Genomic DNA, 15378 nt, shown 5'->3' with positions numbered 1-15378 from the left:
AATAGAGAGGGGAAGGAGAGAGGGGAGGGGAGCCAAGAGAGAAAGATATGGGTAGGAGGGAAACTTTCTACTTAATTATCCAAGGGTCCAGCAATGTGTGAGCAATAAACACACTGAAGGAGTATAGAGGGCTTCATTGCAGCTCACTTGAAATATGAATATACAAAATAATAAAATAAATAAAAATTAGGGGGAAATGGAAAAAACCTACTCCCCCCACCATTGCCACTCCAAAAGACTCCCATAACTTTCATGCAGGCTAACAGGAGTATGTGTGTAGTGGGCTATCAAGCCTTCAGGCCTAAATGGCCTGACATTCTGAAAGAGCCATAGCTACACAAGGATCTTCAACTGAGCAAATATGTTACAACCACACATTCCACTCAGACTCCATTCCTGCATTCTACACAAGTTTCCCTTTACTTGTGGTCAGATCTCATAAAATAAGCCATGTGATATAATAACACTGGTCAACATTGTAAGTTTACTACAAACCATTTCCTCAGCATTATTGGAAATGCAACACCAATCACATGAACTCCCCCACTAACTTAGACAGTCAGGATGAACTACACTATAGATTTTTACGCACCATTTTTTTCAGCTTCTTCACGCCTTCTCAACTCAGTTTATAATAAGGGGTATCATATAATCATAGAGTTGGAAGAACCACAGGGCCATCCAGTCCAACCCCCCCTGACATGCAGGAACTCACAATCAAAGCACCCCTGACCATCCAGCCTCTGTTTAAAAACCACATTAAAGATGGATATACTCAATCAAGGAAGCCAGGGCTGCATTGAGTTTGCAAGACCTGAGCACGGCTGAAAATGATAGAAAGACTTGGAGCTCTCTCATTCATGGGGTTGCCATAAGTCAAAGTTAGTTGATGACAGTTAACAACAACAACCATTTAATTGGGTGCACCAACCATTGGGAGATATTTAATAATTAAGCATCATATGAATTTTCACTTTCCTTGTCTTGCAGTATTAACATCGCTCAGCATTTTAACAGATTGTAACAGCCCAGAGAACTTTAGTAAATGGTGGCTTTAAAATGCAATAAGTATATAAATATTACTGTATTCTGTCTGTCTCTCACACACAGAAAAAAAGTGAGATATTTAAAAGAATATACATCCAACACTACTTTATTACTAAGAGTACTTCAACAGCATGAGCAAGCAGCATGATCTCCATTGTACAAACAGTCTGCAGTCTTCCAACCACTAATGAGTTATATAGCTTTTGTGCTGACACTGCAGTTTGAGGACTAAGCAATTATACAGAAATTAAAGTGAAGGGAGTTTTAGCAGTCTGACAAAGAACACTGTGAGCCAGTCCCATATTAGTATCCAAAGACAATTAATTTCCATGGAGAGCAGATTACATCCAAAATTTTCGAATTATGATAGTCACTGTCAACATAGGAAATATAGAGATAAATCCTTATTTATTCCCTATTAGTTCTTATAGCTACAATTAAACAACATGGATTTAAAGAGACACCAGAGACTTAAAGTGTGATAGTAGCAGAGGTGACAGAAGGCGAGAAGGGAAGTGAGAACGAGGATAAGGGCAACAGGGGAAGAAAATAAATTCATTTCTGCTGCATGTACTTAGTTTAGTTTTTCAGTAGAGCATGAGATCTAAGGGTGTTACACTAAAATTTAGGTTGAAATCTTTGAGGCGGGATTTTAAAGAAGGGAGAGAAAGATAGCACATAACATAGGAGGAGAGAAATGTAAAATCATAGTCTTCTCAACATTCTCTTCTCTAGGCCAAACACATCAATTTCCACCAAGGGGCCATTCACATTACCTTTTACACCGGTTTTGAAATCAATTCTTCCACGTGAAGTTCATATTGGGCCCGATTCTGTCACAATCCATGTCAAGGCTTGCACAAGGAAATGCCCTTTACCCCGGGGTATCCAGAATCGGGCTAAAATCCGTCTTTTCTCAAAAGACCCGGGTTCCGCAAAATATGAACTTGCCCTCGATCATGATTGGGGCAAATTCTGGGAGGGATTAAGGTCTGAGGGAGGGCAGAGGTCAGAGCATTCCCTCCCCTCATCCGAAGGGAGGGGGAGGAGGAGGAAAGAGCTGAAGAAAAAAGGGGAATCTGGAGGCAAAGGGTGACAGGAGACAGAAAGGGGGTGACTGATGGGGTCAATTCAGGGCAGGTCGGGGGGGGGGGGCAGAAGAGGCCAAGCTTCTGCTATCCATCAGGGACCATTTCCCCTTGATTTTGATTTTTTTAAATTATTTTTGGCAAAAAATGCACATGTTTGTAGGTAAAGATATATAGATATATGTAGATAGATCGTGAGCAGGAGCAAGGGTCAATTCAGGGCAAGTCAGGGCACTACAGCAAGGGATGCCTCTGCTATCCAGCAGAGACCTTTTTTCTTTGGATTTTATTTTTTTAATTATTTTTGGCAAAAAATGCACATATTTTCTCCTTTGGAATGACTGCTGCAATGAGAATGAATGGCCCCTTAGAATTCAAATGTAATGTTGCAACTTGGCAAATTGATACAGCTGTTGCTACTGTCTTCAGGGGTAGCCTATTTTTTCCTTTGGAATGACTGCTGCGAAGCGAATGAATGTTAGAAATCGAATGTAATGCTTCTCTTTCCAATTAGGCAAATTGGCAAATTGATACAGCTTTTGCTACTGTCTCTAAGGAATTCAGGGGTAGCCTAGGGAAAGCCAAAAAAAAAAAAGCATCCTTTTCTGGCATTCCGAGGTGAGGAATTAATTTTGTTGTTGTTGTTGTTGTTGTTGTTGTTGTTGTTGTTATTACTACTACTACTACTACTACTACCTGTGTATGAGGCATTCTGGGGTGCCAAGGGAGTAGGATACAGGCTACAGAGATGGCACTAGCTTTCATTTTGGGGTTGAAAATGGGGCCAAGGGCAGATGATAATCTACAACACTGACCCAAATGCCCACAACACACACACACCCCAGAGGTTTTTAAATTTGACAAGTGGTGTCTGGTCCTTTATAAAAAAGGGAGGGGTGGAAAGCACACTTCTGATGCCCCTATCAGTGTTGGAAACGTCACCTATGACCATCGCGGAACTAACTTTGATTGACAGCCAGGCACCTTCACCTTAAACCCGAACTCTCCAAGAGGGCATTCGTGTTAAAATGCCCCTGATTGGTAGTCAGCACTTGCTTCCGGAGAGATTCGGGAGGGAGCCCCCCGAATTTGACCAGTTCGTTCCAGAGCAATGCCACCAGTGTGAATGAGGCCCAAGCATTCATACATCCCTTTATTTGTATCTCACTTTTCTTTCAGGGATGTAGCCAGAATTTTGGGAAGGGGGTGGGGTCCAGACTAAGTGCCACCATTATAATGGGGCTTGGGTGCGGCGGCACGGCAGCATGCACCATTCATTTTATCTAATGGAAGGGGGGGTCCGGACCCTAAGAAGCCCCCCCCCCCCCCCGGCTACATTCCTGTTTCTTAAGGTGGCTTACAAAAAGGCAGGAAATACAATAAAGACATATAACTAAAATATATATAAAATTAAGACTGAAACAGTATTAAACAGCAACAGAATTTAATACAAAGATTTAAAACAGTATAGTGCAGCACCATAAATGCTCACAAGGTCACAGAGACATTTACCGCAACTGTGTAGAACTAGTGCCCCCTCTCTCAACCAAAGCAGTGACTCACTTGTAAACAGTAGCCTCTCCTCTCTATGCTTACCTACCTAAACATTTTTATTTGTGCATATTTTTTAAATGACCAGGGATTTTTGCAACGTCTGCTGTTGCCTCACCTCCTGCCCACTGATTCTGCCTGAGAGCCTCATAGCGGTCAGTGAAGAAGTCAGTCAGCAAAGGTCTCTTCCAGCTCTATGAGGCTCTTTTTTGCTTGTCAAAATATGGTAAACCTACCTTATAGCATGTGTTCCAACAGAAATTACATGCTACAACACACAAAAACAAAGCTTGCATAACAAAATACATAAAAGCACATAAGTGATCCTCCAAACAGTTCATACAAGCAAGTCCATTCTCAGGAGTTCACAAGCAAACTTTCAATAGCACAACAGAAATCCAAGCATATGGGGGCAGCAATAGAGAAAAATCAAACTGTTTAAGGAAGCAGGAAACATTTGTGTTGCTACTGGAAAGGCTGGTAAGACCACAGGAACAATACATTATTGGTCTAGTCCAACATATTGGTCTTGGTGGTTAGCCTTCTTTTCAGAACAGACTGGGATGGCCAGCTGTGGTTCTCCATAAGTTTTGATCTACACTGTCATTAGTGCTATCTACTAGTGGAAATTTGGATGTTATAGGCTGAAACCATGGGGAGAACCATAATTCTTCACCTCTCTTCTATAATCAGGGTGTTTCTCTTTAGAGGAAGAAGCAGAAAGTGATGGGCAGCAATATAATAAATCTGTCTTTCCTCTGGCTCAGTCTACATGGGAAAAATAATATAACTTTGGTTCTGTCTTGGTCCTGGCATGGCACACAACATTCTTCCCAATGTGATTTGAAATTAAATCTTTTACCTGCCTGAGAACTTTAAGACAGTTTTTAATAACCTCAGTTTTAATTCATGGTTTTGGGGAAGAATACATTTTCTTCATTGCTGTGTGTCTTACAGCCAGGATATGAACCAGAGTAAAATTGCAGAGTGGGTGGATTAAAAGGGGTGTGAAGAAGTGGGTTACCAGCATCATGTCATGCTCTTAGTTGTGTAGGCAGCCATTTTTTCTCCTTACTCCTGACATATGCAAAACTTTGAATGTTAGAATGTTGCATGCCTTCATAACAGAACCTGGGAACTCAAGTATCATGCTTTGCCTTTAATTTGGCTTTATGTCTTATTTGGCACCCAAGCTTGCAGGAATGGCAGAAGCCCTTTTGGACTGGGGAAAAGGGGTGTCTTAGGGAGCATGCACTATAAACTTTCACTCCTGTCCCAACTGTTCGATATGTAACCACTATTGAACTCAGTGGGATTTACTTCTCAGTAGACCTGCATAAAACGATATCGTAACCTGTTAATCCTGTATCAGGTTTTCTGAGAGTTAAGTGCTATTAAATTCAGCAGGACTTACTTCTGAGTGAGTAAGCATGCATAGCATCATGCTGTTAAAGCTGCAACACTGTACATGCAGTCTACTAGTGGGGAGCAGATGACAACAGCATCAACAGAGGGCAGTGTTGATGGGAGGTAGCAGTGATCCACGCATGTAAGCCTAGGTGAATGTGTGTGGGCATAGTGAGAAAACAAAAGAACGCTTGGAAAACGAGCCATCTGACCACATAACCCATTGTTCTGTGCATGTACACATGCATGATGGAAGGTGGGAGGGGAGAAATGCAGTCATTGTGAGTTCCACTGCTGTCTAGACAAAAATAAATCAATACAGCCAACACTTTTCACAGTGGATATGCTCCCTTAAGCCAGCTTGGCCCCATATGGTGAACTAATGTGGCTCTTCTTCCCAATTGCAGTTAGGATTAAAAGGGACACCTGTGGTGATAGACGAGCCAAAATAGAACATTAATAATCCTTGCTGGAAAGGATAGAGCTCTGAGGGAGAGTCATTTTCTATCTCTATTTTTACTTTTGCACCCTTTCTGGAAGCATTTTTGGCTAAACAATGTAGTAAAAAAATCTACATAAAATAAATTAAAAATAATGGGATGCAAGGACAGAGGAAGATGGTAAGGTGATGGAATGCCTTGATCATAATGATGCATATGAGAGTGGAATAAGCAAGCGTGATGATTAAAAGTATGTGGTTTGAGTGATTAGGGCTTTTAAAATAGCTAAAAGACTGCCATTCAGAAGATAGAGCAGATCTATTCTCTATCATTCCAGAGGGCATGAACAAAAACAAAGGCTGGAAATTACTGGAAGACAGATTTAAGTTAGGAGAGGAGGGGAAATTTCCTAGCAGTGAAAGCTATACAACAGTGGAACAACAGATTGTAGATAGATTAGATAGAAGCCAAATGTCAGGAATGCTGTAGCTGCATCCCACATCAGAGTATGCACTGTGCAGGAGGCTGGACTAAATCAGCATCCAGGGTTTGTACCTGCTCCAGTTTCCACTCACACCAGATCTCTGTGTACCATACTCAGTTTCTGAGTCACTTCTAATTTAAACTGTACCCTCCAACTACGGGATGCTATAGCTCAGCATTTAAGACACTGATTCTGATGATTGCAAGATTGGCAGGTTGGCAGTTCGAGGCCCAAGTGCCACTAGTTCTGGCTTCTGCCAACCTATCAGTTCAAAACCATGTACAAGTGCAAGTATATAAATAGGTACCACTTCAGTGGGAAGGTAACAGTGTTCTTTGCAATCATGCTGGCCACATGATCACAGAGTCACCTTTGGTAATACTGGCTCCCTCGGCTTAGTAACAGAGATGAGCACCGCCCTCTACCGTCTGGTCACGACTAGACAATCTTGTCAAAGCAAAACCTTTACCTTTACCCTCCAACTGTGCCAGTTTGGCTGGGACAATCCCAATTAATTCCCTGTTGCTCCACCTTTTCAGCTGTTTTTAAAATGTCCCAGTTTCTCTCTCCTACTACTACTTTGGACTTTTATCTTCAGTTTACTTCAGTTGCTGCAAATTGAACTGAAAGTGCAAAAATAGTTTGCAATCAATTAACTCAGGAAAAGGAGAGGAGGAGTGGCATTAGTCCTTCCCAGTAATCTCAGGCAAAGGCAAGCATCTGTATCCTCTTATAGCTTGTGTGTTCTTCCTTATTAATAACTCTTACTGTCTGATGTTGCTTTGCCACAATTTTTCCAGTTTTCATCTGTGAAATGTTGGAGTGTGTTAAAATGCTTGGGGGACTAAATTAAGGTGTATGATGGGCACACCTTGTTTTAGCTGAAACACATCCCCCCTGAGGCTTCTGGAATTGTGATTCTCTGCTTTTCTGTTAAAATCTTTTCTTTTGAATCTTTGGCAGCTGTAAGAAAATAGGCTTTGCAGGAATAGTCTATTCACACTCTTGGACTAGATTATCTCCTCCAATATCCATTCCAACCATGTGATTTTACTATAAAAATTTGGCAGCCGTTTATAGGAAAATGGGAAATCTTGACAAGCCTGCAGTCTACACTTTCATATGCATTTGAAATGCACCATCATTCTCCAAAGGAAATTATAAAGACAAGAGATAACTCTGGGAGTGGGACAGACAATGAACATGCAAAATGATGCTCCAGGAAGAAAATTTGAGGTCACCTGCCAGGAAAGAGGAAGTAGTGCCTGCTGCCAGGTGAAAACTGGCAATACTTCCTTGATGGACCAAATATCTAATTCTTAGTTGGTGCCCTGTGTGAGATATTCATTTCTTTATAGAGCCTGTGGGCAGGTCCCGATATTAATTTCTCTGCAGGCTTCTAAGCCTCTCAGTTAAAGGATGGAGATTTAAAAAATGGTTCTGCTGGTTGGGGGAAACAGTGAGCAGAATGAGCTGAATGAGTATTGGAGTAGATGGGAAAAAAGAGCAGCAAGAAAGAGGAAGAAGAAGAGAAGAGGAAAGGTAGATGGAATGAAAAAGAATACCATGCTGACCTGTAAAACATGCAAAATTGAGCACTTCAACTAGTGAAAACATCATGGATTCTGTATTATTTGCTGCTCATAGTATTGCTGCCTTGAAGTTCTCCAGGACCTTGTTGAGGCTGGACAGCTTAAAAAATCCCCCTCCTTGTTTTTCCTCCAAGAGGCTGTATGATATTCTAATCAAATGCCTCAGCACAACTCCCTAGACCTTAGTCCCACACCTCTGTTATTCTAGCAGCAAGGCTAGTTCCTGATCAACAAACCCAGTTCTACCCCATCTGTTATATGGGAATAGATTCTTATTAGAGCAATATAGGAGGTGCTTCATTAACAGCATAGACAGACATTGTTCATCTGCATTATGATAGCTGTCCAATAAAGGAAAAAATTGAAAGATTGCTTAAAATGCATGCTAAATATAAGCCATAAGAAGCTATGGTACCCAAAAATGATTGCAATGTTTTAGAATGTCTCACTATATGGAATATCCTGGCATAACCTTAGCCAAGGCAGTGTTTGAGTTTCACTAAAGTAAACAGAAAAGTGAAGAAAGAATTGTGTGTTTCAGTGTCAAGAGGCTTAGCAAATATATGCAGGCAATGTACTCGCTCTGCAACAGTGCTCCAGGGGGAGCTGTTCTAAAAATGGTTCCTTTCCACAAATCATTGCTCTTCTGAGTTCATGTATAGTAGAGTTTCAAAGAGGAAAATCTCATCAAACTCAATCCAGCATTCCATGATATTGCTCCTTAAGCCATCACAAAAAATACAGATACCTAGCCATCTTCTTTGAAAATGTATTTCTCCTAACCAGGAGCCCTCCACATGTTTTTCATCATAGCTCATAGTGTTCTTTTGGAAAAGTGGTTATGCTGATTGAAGATGACTGGAATTGTATTCCAAAAATCTGGAGCACATCAGTTGAGGGAAGCTGCTGCAACCAGAACACCATGGCCTATCCTCTTCAATATAGTTGGGGAAATGATCATGAAAAGATCCTAAAGAATTACATCCTGGATTTTATGCTTCCCAGACTTGCTGAATCCTTCTCAAATTCTCCCTGGGAAAAAGGAGGCAAGTCACTGGCGTAGCCTTTCCAGAGTTTGATGCCACATTCGAGAGACAGACCTTTGCACCAAGGAAGCACAAGGCTACCAGCAGATTTCCTAAAACATTATCTGATAGTAGAACCCTGACTAGGGTTGCCAATTTCTTAAAACATTTTCTCATATAAGAGCCCTCAAGGGCTCTCATATTGGAGCCCCAAAGGGCTTGTCTGAGAAAATGTTTTAGGAAATCTTTTGGTAGCCTTGTGATTCCTTGATTGCAAAGGGCTGCCTCTCAAGTACTGAAGGATTTTGTGAGTGCTACAAGAGACCTGAGAAAGGAAGGGGCCTCTTAGGGGCATGGATACTGTGGACTTCTTTGGCATTCGTAGAAAGGTTACCAATAATTTCTGTCCCTTTAAATAATAGAAGCCAGATGTTATGGCTGGCAATGCCTAACTAATGACATTTCTGATTGCTGGAAAGCAGAATCCAAGGCCTCTAGCTCCTTGGGCTTATGAATCAATAACATTAGTGTCTTAACATAAGCGGAAGCCCAAGAATCTGAAGAAGCAAGCGGCTGAGTACAAAAATTCAGGGCATGGAAACTTGGAGACAGCATCATATGATTTGCTTGTCTGCTGGAGTGCCAGAACATTATAGAAACAAGCTGCAACCAGTCTACAGAAGTCACACGATGTGAGCGTACTTAGCCGAACTTCTGCTAGACCTGAAGCACAATGGCAACAGTCCACTGTGTTTTAAGTCAAGGTTAACATTCACTCACTTTTTTCTTCATGCTTCATTCCATGTGATTTTTCATTTGAAATAATGGGTAAATTTAGAGTTTATTTAATTATATTTATTAGTGTAATAAAAGAAAAACAACCTAAAATGTCTTATTAAGCGCAAGTAATAAACACTCTAGAAAATTTCTAAAGAGCAGGAGTACAAGTCCTGCAAGGGAAAGTGCAGACAGAACTCACACAGTATTACAGAACAGGTAAAAAGATTGCACATTTTGAAGGAAGAGAAGAATATATGAAATAGCCATGGTGTATCAGTTCAGAGGCCCACAAGCTCCAACATTTTGCTCACATGGTGGCCGCTCAGTAGTTTATGGGACGCCTGCCAGCAGGACATGAGTGCAACTGTACCTTCTACCCTGTGCTCCTTGCAGGACCGGCTCTAGGTATTTGGCTACCCTAGGCAAGAAGTATTTTGGCACCCCCTGTCACTCCTCATAATTATTTTCATCCCTTGATTTCCGCTGTTTCATTTGTTAAAGCTGAACATGGAATAAAATTTAGGTTCCAATCTATCGTCATAGTATTGAGAATTAGCCAAAAAGCCAATTAAAAAACGTACCATGGACACAGGGGGCCACACATTTATGCTTTGGCCATTGTACAAAGAAACTGTCATATGGTAGCTTGCTTTTACATCACTTACCGTAATGAGTTTTCACTTTAACATTGTTTAATTATGCCAAAAAATTATACAAAAAAGCCGACGCCTCACCCCTAAATTTTGCCACCCTAGGTGGCTGCCTAGTTTGCCTATATGGATGAGCCGGCCCTGGCTCCCTGGTAATTTATATCCAGAGACATAATGTCTCTGTTAGTGGAGGTAATATATAGCTATCCTGACTAGTAGCCACTGATGAACCTTTCCTCCATGGGTTTATCCAATCTCTCTTTAAAGCTATCCCGCTCTTGTGACAATGAGTTCCACAGTGTAACTATGCACTACCTGAATTAGTATTTTTCTCAGTGCTTAATAACTCCATCATTTACTTGCTATAGGTGATCCCAGCTTCTAGTACTATGAGAGAAGGGGAAAATGTTTTTCTCCATCTATTTTCTCCACACCTTGCATAAGATATTTAGGAGTTTTGAGGGATAAACCTTATAAGCCAAAATCTCAAACTGGATTTTAGCATATTCTTAGAGCATGATGGTAGGTGCTGACACTTAATGGCAGACTGGTACGATAAGTACATTTGTATGAAGATAGGTTTAGTTGAAATGAATTCATCTTAAAAGTCATCTGCGGGTAACATATTAAGGTATGGAGTATGTAAAGTCTCCTAGTGTCAAATGTGTGGTATGGATGCTTGTGAGATTAAGGGCAACATGTATTGATAAACAGAAACTTTGACATTTTTATCACAGCCACAAGTGTATAAATTTGCTTTTTAAAGAGTCCTAACCAAATAGAGCAAGAGCCAGCATGGTATAGTGGTTTGCGTATGGGACTACAACTCTGGAGACTAGAGTTCAATTCCCAGATCAGCCATGAGACCCACTGAGTGACCTTGGGAAGTCACATGCTCTCAGTCTCAGGGGAAGGCAAAGGCAAACCTGCTCCGAACAAATCTTGCCAAGAAAACCCAATGATAACTCCACCTTAGGGTCGCCATTAGTCAGAGATGACTTGGAAGGCACACAACCTCAACCACCACCACCGTCAAATAGAGCAGGCATTCTCAGGTGCTGAATTCTGCCTACGATATACAGCTTTATCTATATATGATTGAACAAAGAAGTGTAGCAGAAGACTGCAACAACTGCCCATGGTGCAGAGCGGGCTGAATGCACATTCTTTCTTAACCAAGGATAGCTGACACCACTAAGGACCAAATGAAATTCTAAGGAAAATGAATGTTTCATACAACAAACCTATTTCCCCTCACACAGTAGCATTTCCTTAAAAATGTGCCAACAATCAGGCTTGCAAATTAAGCCTTGTTTACTTTCCAATAAGTAATCACAAAACAAAGCACACGAAATGCAAAATACATAGGTGAGGGAAATGAACTGTGAGGTATAGACTGTTTCACCAATTGAGAGACCACCTCATCTACAAACATAATAACATAATTTTAGTTTGTCCCTCACTCATTGCAGCCTAGGGTCTGGGTAAGGATTCTTTATAAGAAAATTGTCTGGAAAGAGAGAATCAGGCTCTTTTGGCTGCCAGCTGGCAAGAAACAAAACTGATAGTCCGTCTCTTTGGGAACTCTTGGGGAGTAGTCAGGATCTGCTGTCAGTTGAATTTCCTAATCACCACTGAACTGGTTTTAGCCCTCCCTTACATTTTTTCAGACTAATGTGTAGTGTGAAAAACCTTTTTGAAGGAAAAAAGTGCATAGATGGGACAGATATGGGGCTTATACAAGCAAAGTAATAAACTGCAGGCTACAAATTAAAAAGTTTATTAAATGAAAGGGTAAGAAAGTGGGAGAAATAAGAGAGTGGGCATAAAGGAAAAGCAGAACAATGCATACTAATTATGCACTATGTGCAACATTTAATTAAACGCAATAGACCACTCGGATATTTAAGGCCGCATGACAATTGTAGGAATGCCCTAATTTTATCACCCTGGGATCAGAGAAAGCGAGGCAAAACTACCCCCATCCCACAAGACACACTCAGGATGACCCCCTGTGGTGAGAGAAGGTTTTAGTCTCCAAAAGGAGAGCTTTTCAGCAATCCTCAGAATAGTGGAATACAGAAACAAAGGGCATGAAAGTATGATTTTACAGTTATTGAAGCTAGACCTCACAGTTTAACCCAGCTTTACATTTCAGGAGATAAGGGCATGAGATCACCTGCTTTCTTGTGAGAACAACAGGACCCATTTCACCCCACTTTTGGCATATGGGAGGTGAAATTTCTGCTGCTTGCTTCTTATGTTCTCACACAGTTTCTAGAAAACAGAAAAAGGCTTGTGCTTGTGCAGTCAGGCTTTCTTACTAGCCATGTAAGCCTTGGCTAATACCCATGGCCAAATCTCCCTTTAGGAACTATTCCAGCATAGAAAAATTGGCCTGATGGGCTTTGAGAGGCACAGCCTGTTGTGGAGGACAATGGTTTTGACTTCTACCTACTACATCTATACTTATTAATAAAGTCCCCTTTGTAGCGTTGGCTTTGTCTCAACCTGATCACCCACAAATCTGTTTTGGTATGATGGGCTTGATCCAGCCCTAATCCGCAATATCCTCAGATACTTACTATCCTCTAGTAACAAATGTGCACCCAGATGGTGTTATTTCACCATGAAAACAAAATAACCACAGCACCAAAACCAACATAGACCGACGAAACTAATCCTCACATTCTCCCAAGATTCACAGCACATTCTTAGCAAAATCACTCTGCCTGCTGTTTCTCCTCAGCTGTAACAGGCTCTGGCCCCATCTCCTGTTCTTGAATAGAAGAGGGGAACCCTCAAATTCTAGCTGTTTGCCAACACCCACTAATGCATCCCAGGTGACTCAATAACTTAGTGGGAAGTTACTGAGTGGTTTAACTTGTATTTTTCCTACGTCAGACTTTGCAGAGCTTTTCTCTTTCCTCCTGTGGGAGATGAGAATCCTATATACACATGCATGCGCACACACTGAGCAAAGACATGAAAAGAAACAGTGGAAAAGCTTTTAAGGAAATCTTTTATTCTAAGCAAGCAATCTTACATTAGCAAAAGAGTATCTAGTACATGAAGGGACATTCCTTCAGGCATTACTTGGGAGTAACGACAAAGTTATAGAACAGTCTAAGTCAAGTTCAGCGGAGGTTAGAAAGAAACATAATAATAATAATAATAATAATAATAAGAATAAGAATAAGAATAGGATTTATTTATATGCTTACAACAGAGGGGATAATAGACGGTTCCCTGCCCTCAGGCTTACAATCTAAAAAGACATGACACAAAAGGAGAAGGGAATGGTGAGGGGGAGGGGATCAGGTCCAGCATTCTTCTCTCCCTCTGAGGCCTGGACCAAGGCAGATGGACTGGAGGGAGGGCTCTTCTTCTTCAGGCTAGCCCTGGTGGAGCTGGGCCTGCCTGGTCAACTCCCTCATAGGCCGGAAGATGACAGTTATGGAGGGAGGAGTCTTTTCTTCCAGGCTAGCCCTGATGGAGCTGGGACTGCCTGGTCCTCACAGGCCGGAAGATGACAGTTATGGAGGGAGGAGTCATAAGCTCTAATATCATTAGCTGAGCATTCCTAATCTGCTTGTTCTGGGTCTTTAGATGTTCTTAGGAAGCTGGGTGTCTGGACCTCTTTGTCCAGTCTACATCCACGCTTCCTTAGGAATGGTGAGGCAGGCAGCACTCCTACCTTTTCATCAGCCCTAAAGTCTCTCAAACTGGTCATTATCCACTGATGTCATTAGGGTTGGTGTCACCCCAGTGCCGTAACTCATGTTGTCACCTCCTTGCAACTCCATTGAGTGGGAGCTGCCAGTAGAGGAAGGGACATCAAGGCAGTTAAACCGGTGTCAAACTACTTTTATTCTGAAGTGTGGCTACAGCCTAGTTCTACATCTGTTTATGGGGTGACAGCACCTAAGAAGATAGGGGAAGACCTTTGACTGCATGGATCACGAAAAGCTATGGGTTCCTCTTAAAGGAATGGGAGTGCCACAACATCTGGTTATCTTGGTGAGTAACCTATACTCAGGACAAGAGGCTGCTGTCAGAACAGAATGAGGAGAAACAGAATGGTTTCTAATTGGCAAAGGGGTCAGACATGGCTGCATGCTATCACTCTATTTATTCAACCTGTATGCAGAAAATATTGTACGCACAGCAGCCTTAGGCTCAGATGCAGGAGGAGTGAAGATCAGAGGTAGGGACATTAACAACCTAAGATATGCAGATGACACAATACTGCTAGCAGGAACCAACAAGACCTGGAGCAATTACTGAAGAAGGTTAAGAAGGAAAGCACCAATGCATGCTTATGCTGAACATTAGTAGAACAAAAAACAACAACCACAGGAGATCTACAAGAATTCATCCTAGATAACAAGAAAATTGAAATAATCAAAGACTTCCCATATCTTGCATCAAATATCAACCAGAATGGAGATTGCAGCTGAGAAATCAGAAGACGACTGGGATTAGGAAGGGAGCTATGAAAGAACTGGACAGAATCCTAAAGTGCAAAGATATAACTCTGAACACTAAAGTGAGGATCGTCCAAGCCATTGTATTCTACATCACCATGAATAGATGCAAGAGGTGGACAGTGAAAGTAGCAGATAAAAAGAAAATAAACTCATTTGAGATGCCTGCAAAAGATATCCTCCCCCTCATAACATCTTTACTAAGGACTGAAACAGCATACAGGCATCTGACTAACATCTCCAATTATCTTTGCCCCTCCTGTTTTGGTTTGTAACATCTTGCCTGATGAAAAGGCCCATGGAGCTTTGAAAGCTTGCAACAAGTACATTGTGCATTTTGGTAGGCCAATAAAGGTATCACTGATGGATTTTTGTTTGTATTTGTTAAATGGCTAACACAGCTACCCCTGGATGTTTTCATTTGAGATGTGGTGCTGGAGAAGAGTGCTGAGGATACCGTGGATGGCCAAAAAGACAAACAAATGAGTCCTTGATCAAGCCTGAACTCTCCCTGGAAACCAAGAGGATCAAATTGAGGCTGTTTTAGTTTGGCCACATCATGAGAAGGCATGGCTCCTCAGGAAAGGCGATGATGATGATGATGATGATGATGATGATGATGATGATGGGGAAAGTGGAGGGCAGTAGAAAGAAAGGAAAACCACAGGCCAGATGGATGGACTCAGGGCGACCAGAGGTCAAGGCCACAAAGGAGGACAAGGCACTGCAAAATAGAGGACAGGGCATCAGAAAAGTTAAAAACACTAATATAAAATGTGAACTCATGCATTTTAGGTCCAAAACACACTGCAGAAATAATCCAGTTT

The sequence above is a fragment of the Sceloporus occidentalis genome, unplaced genomic scaffold (genome assembly GCF_023333645.1).
Source record: "Sceloporus occidentalis isolate IW3139 unplaced genomic scaffold, rSceOcc1.0.p SCAF_3, whole genome shotgun sequence".
In the NCBI taxonomy this organism is placed as follows: domain Eukaryota; kingdom Metazoa; phylum Chordata; class Lepidosauria; order Squamata; family Phrynosomatidae; genus Sceloporus; species Sceloporus occidentalis.
This window is presented reverse-complemented; position numbering follows the sequence as displayed.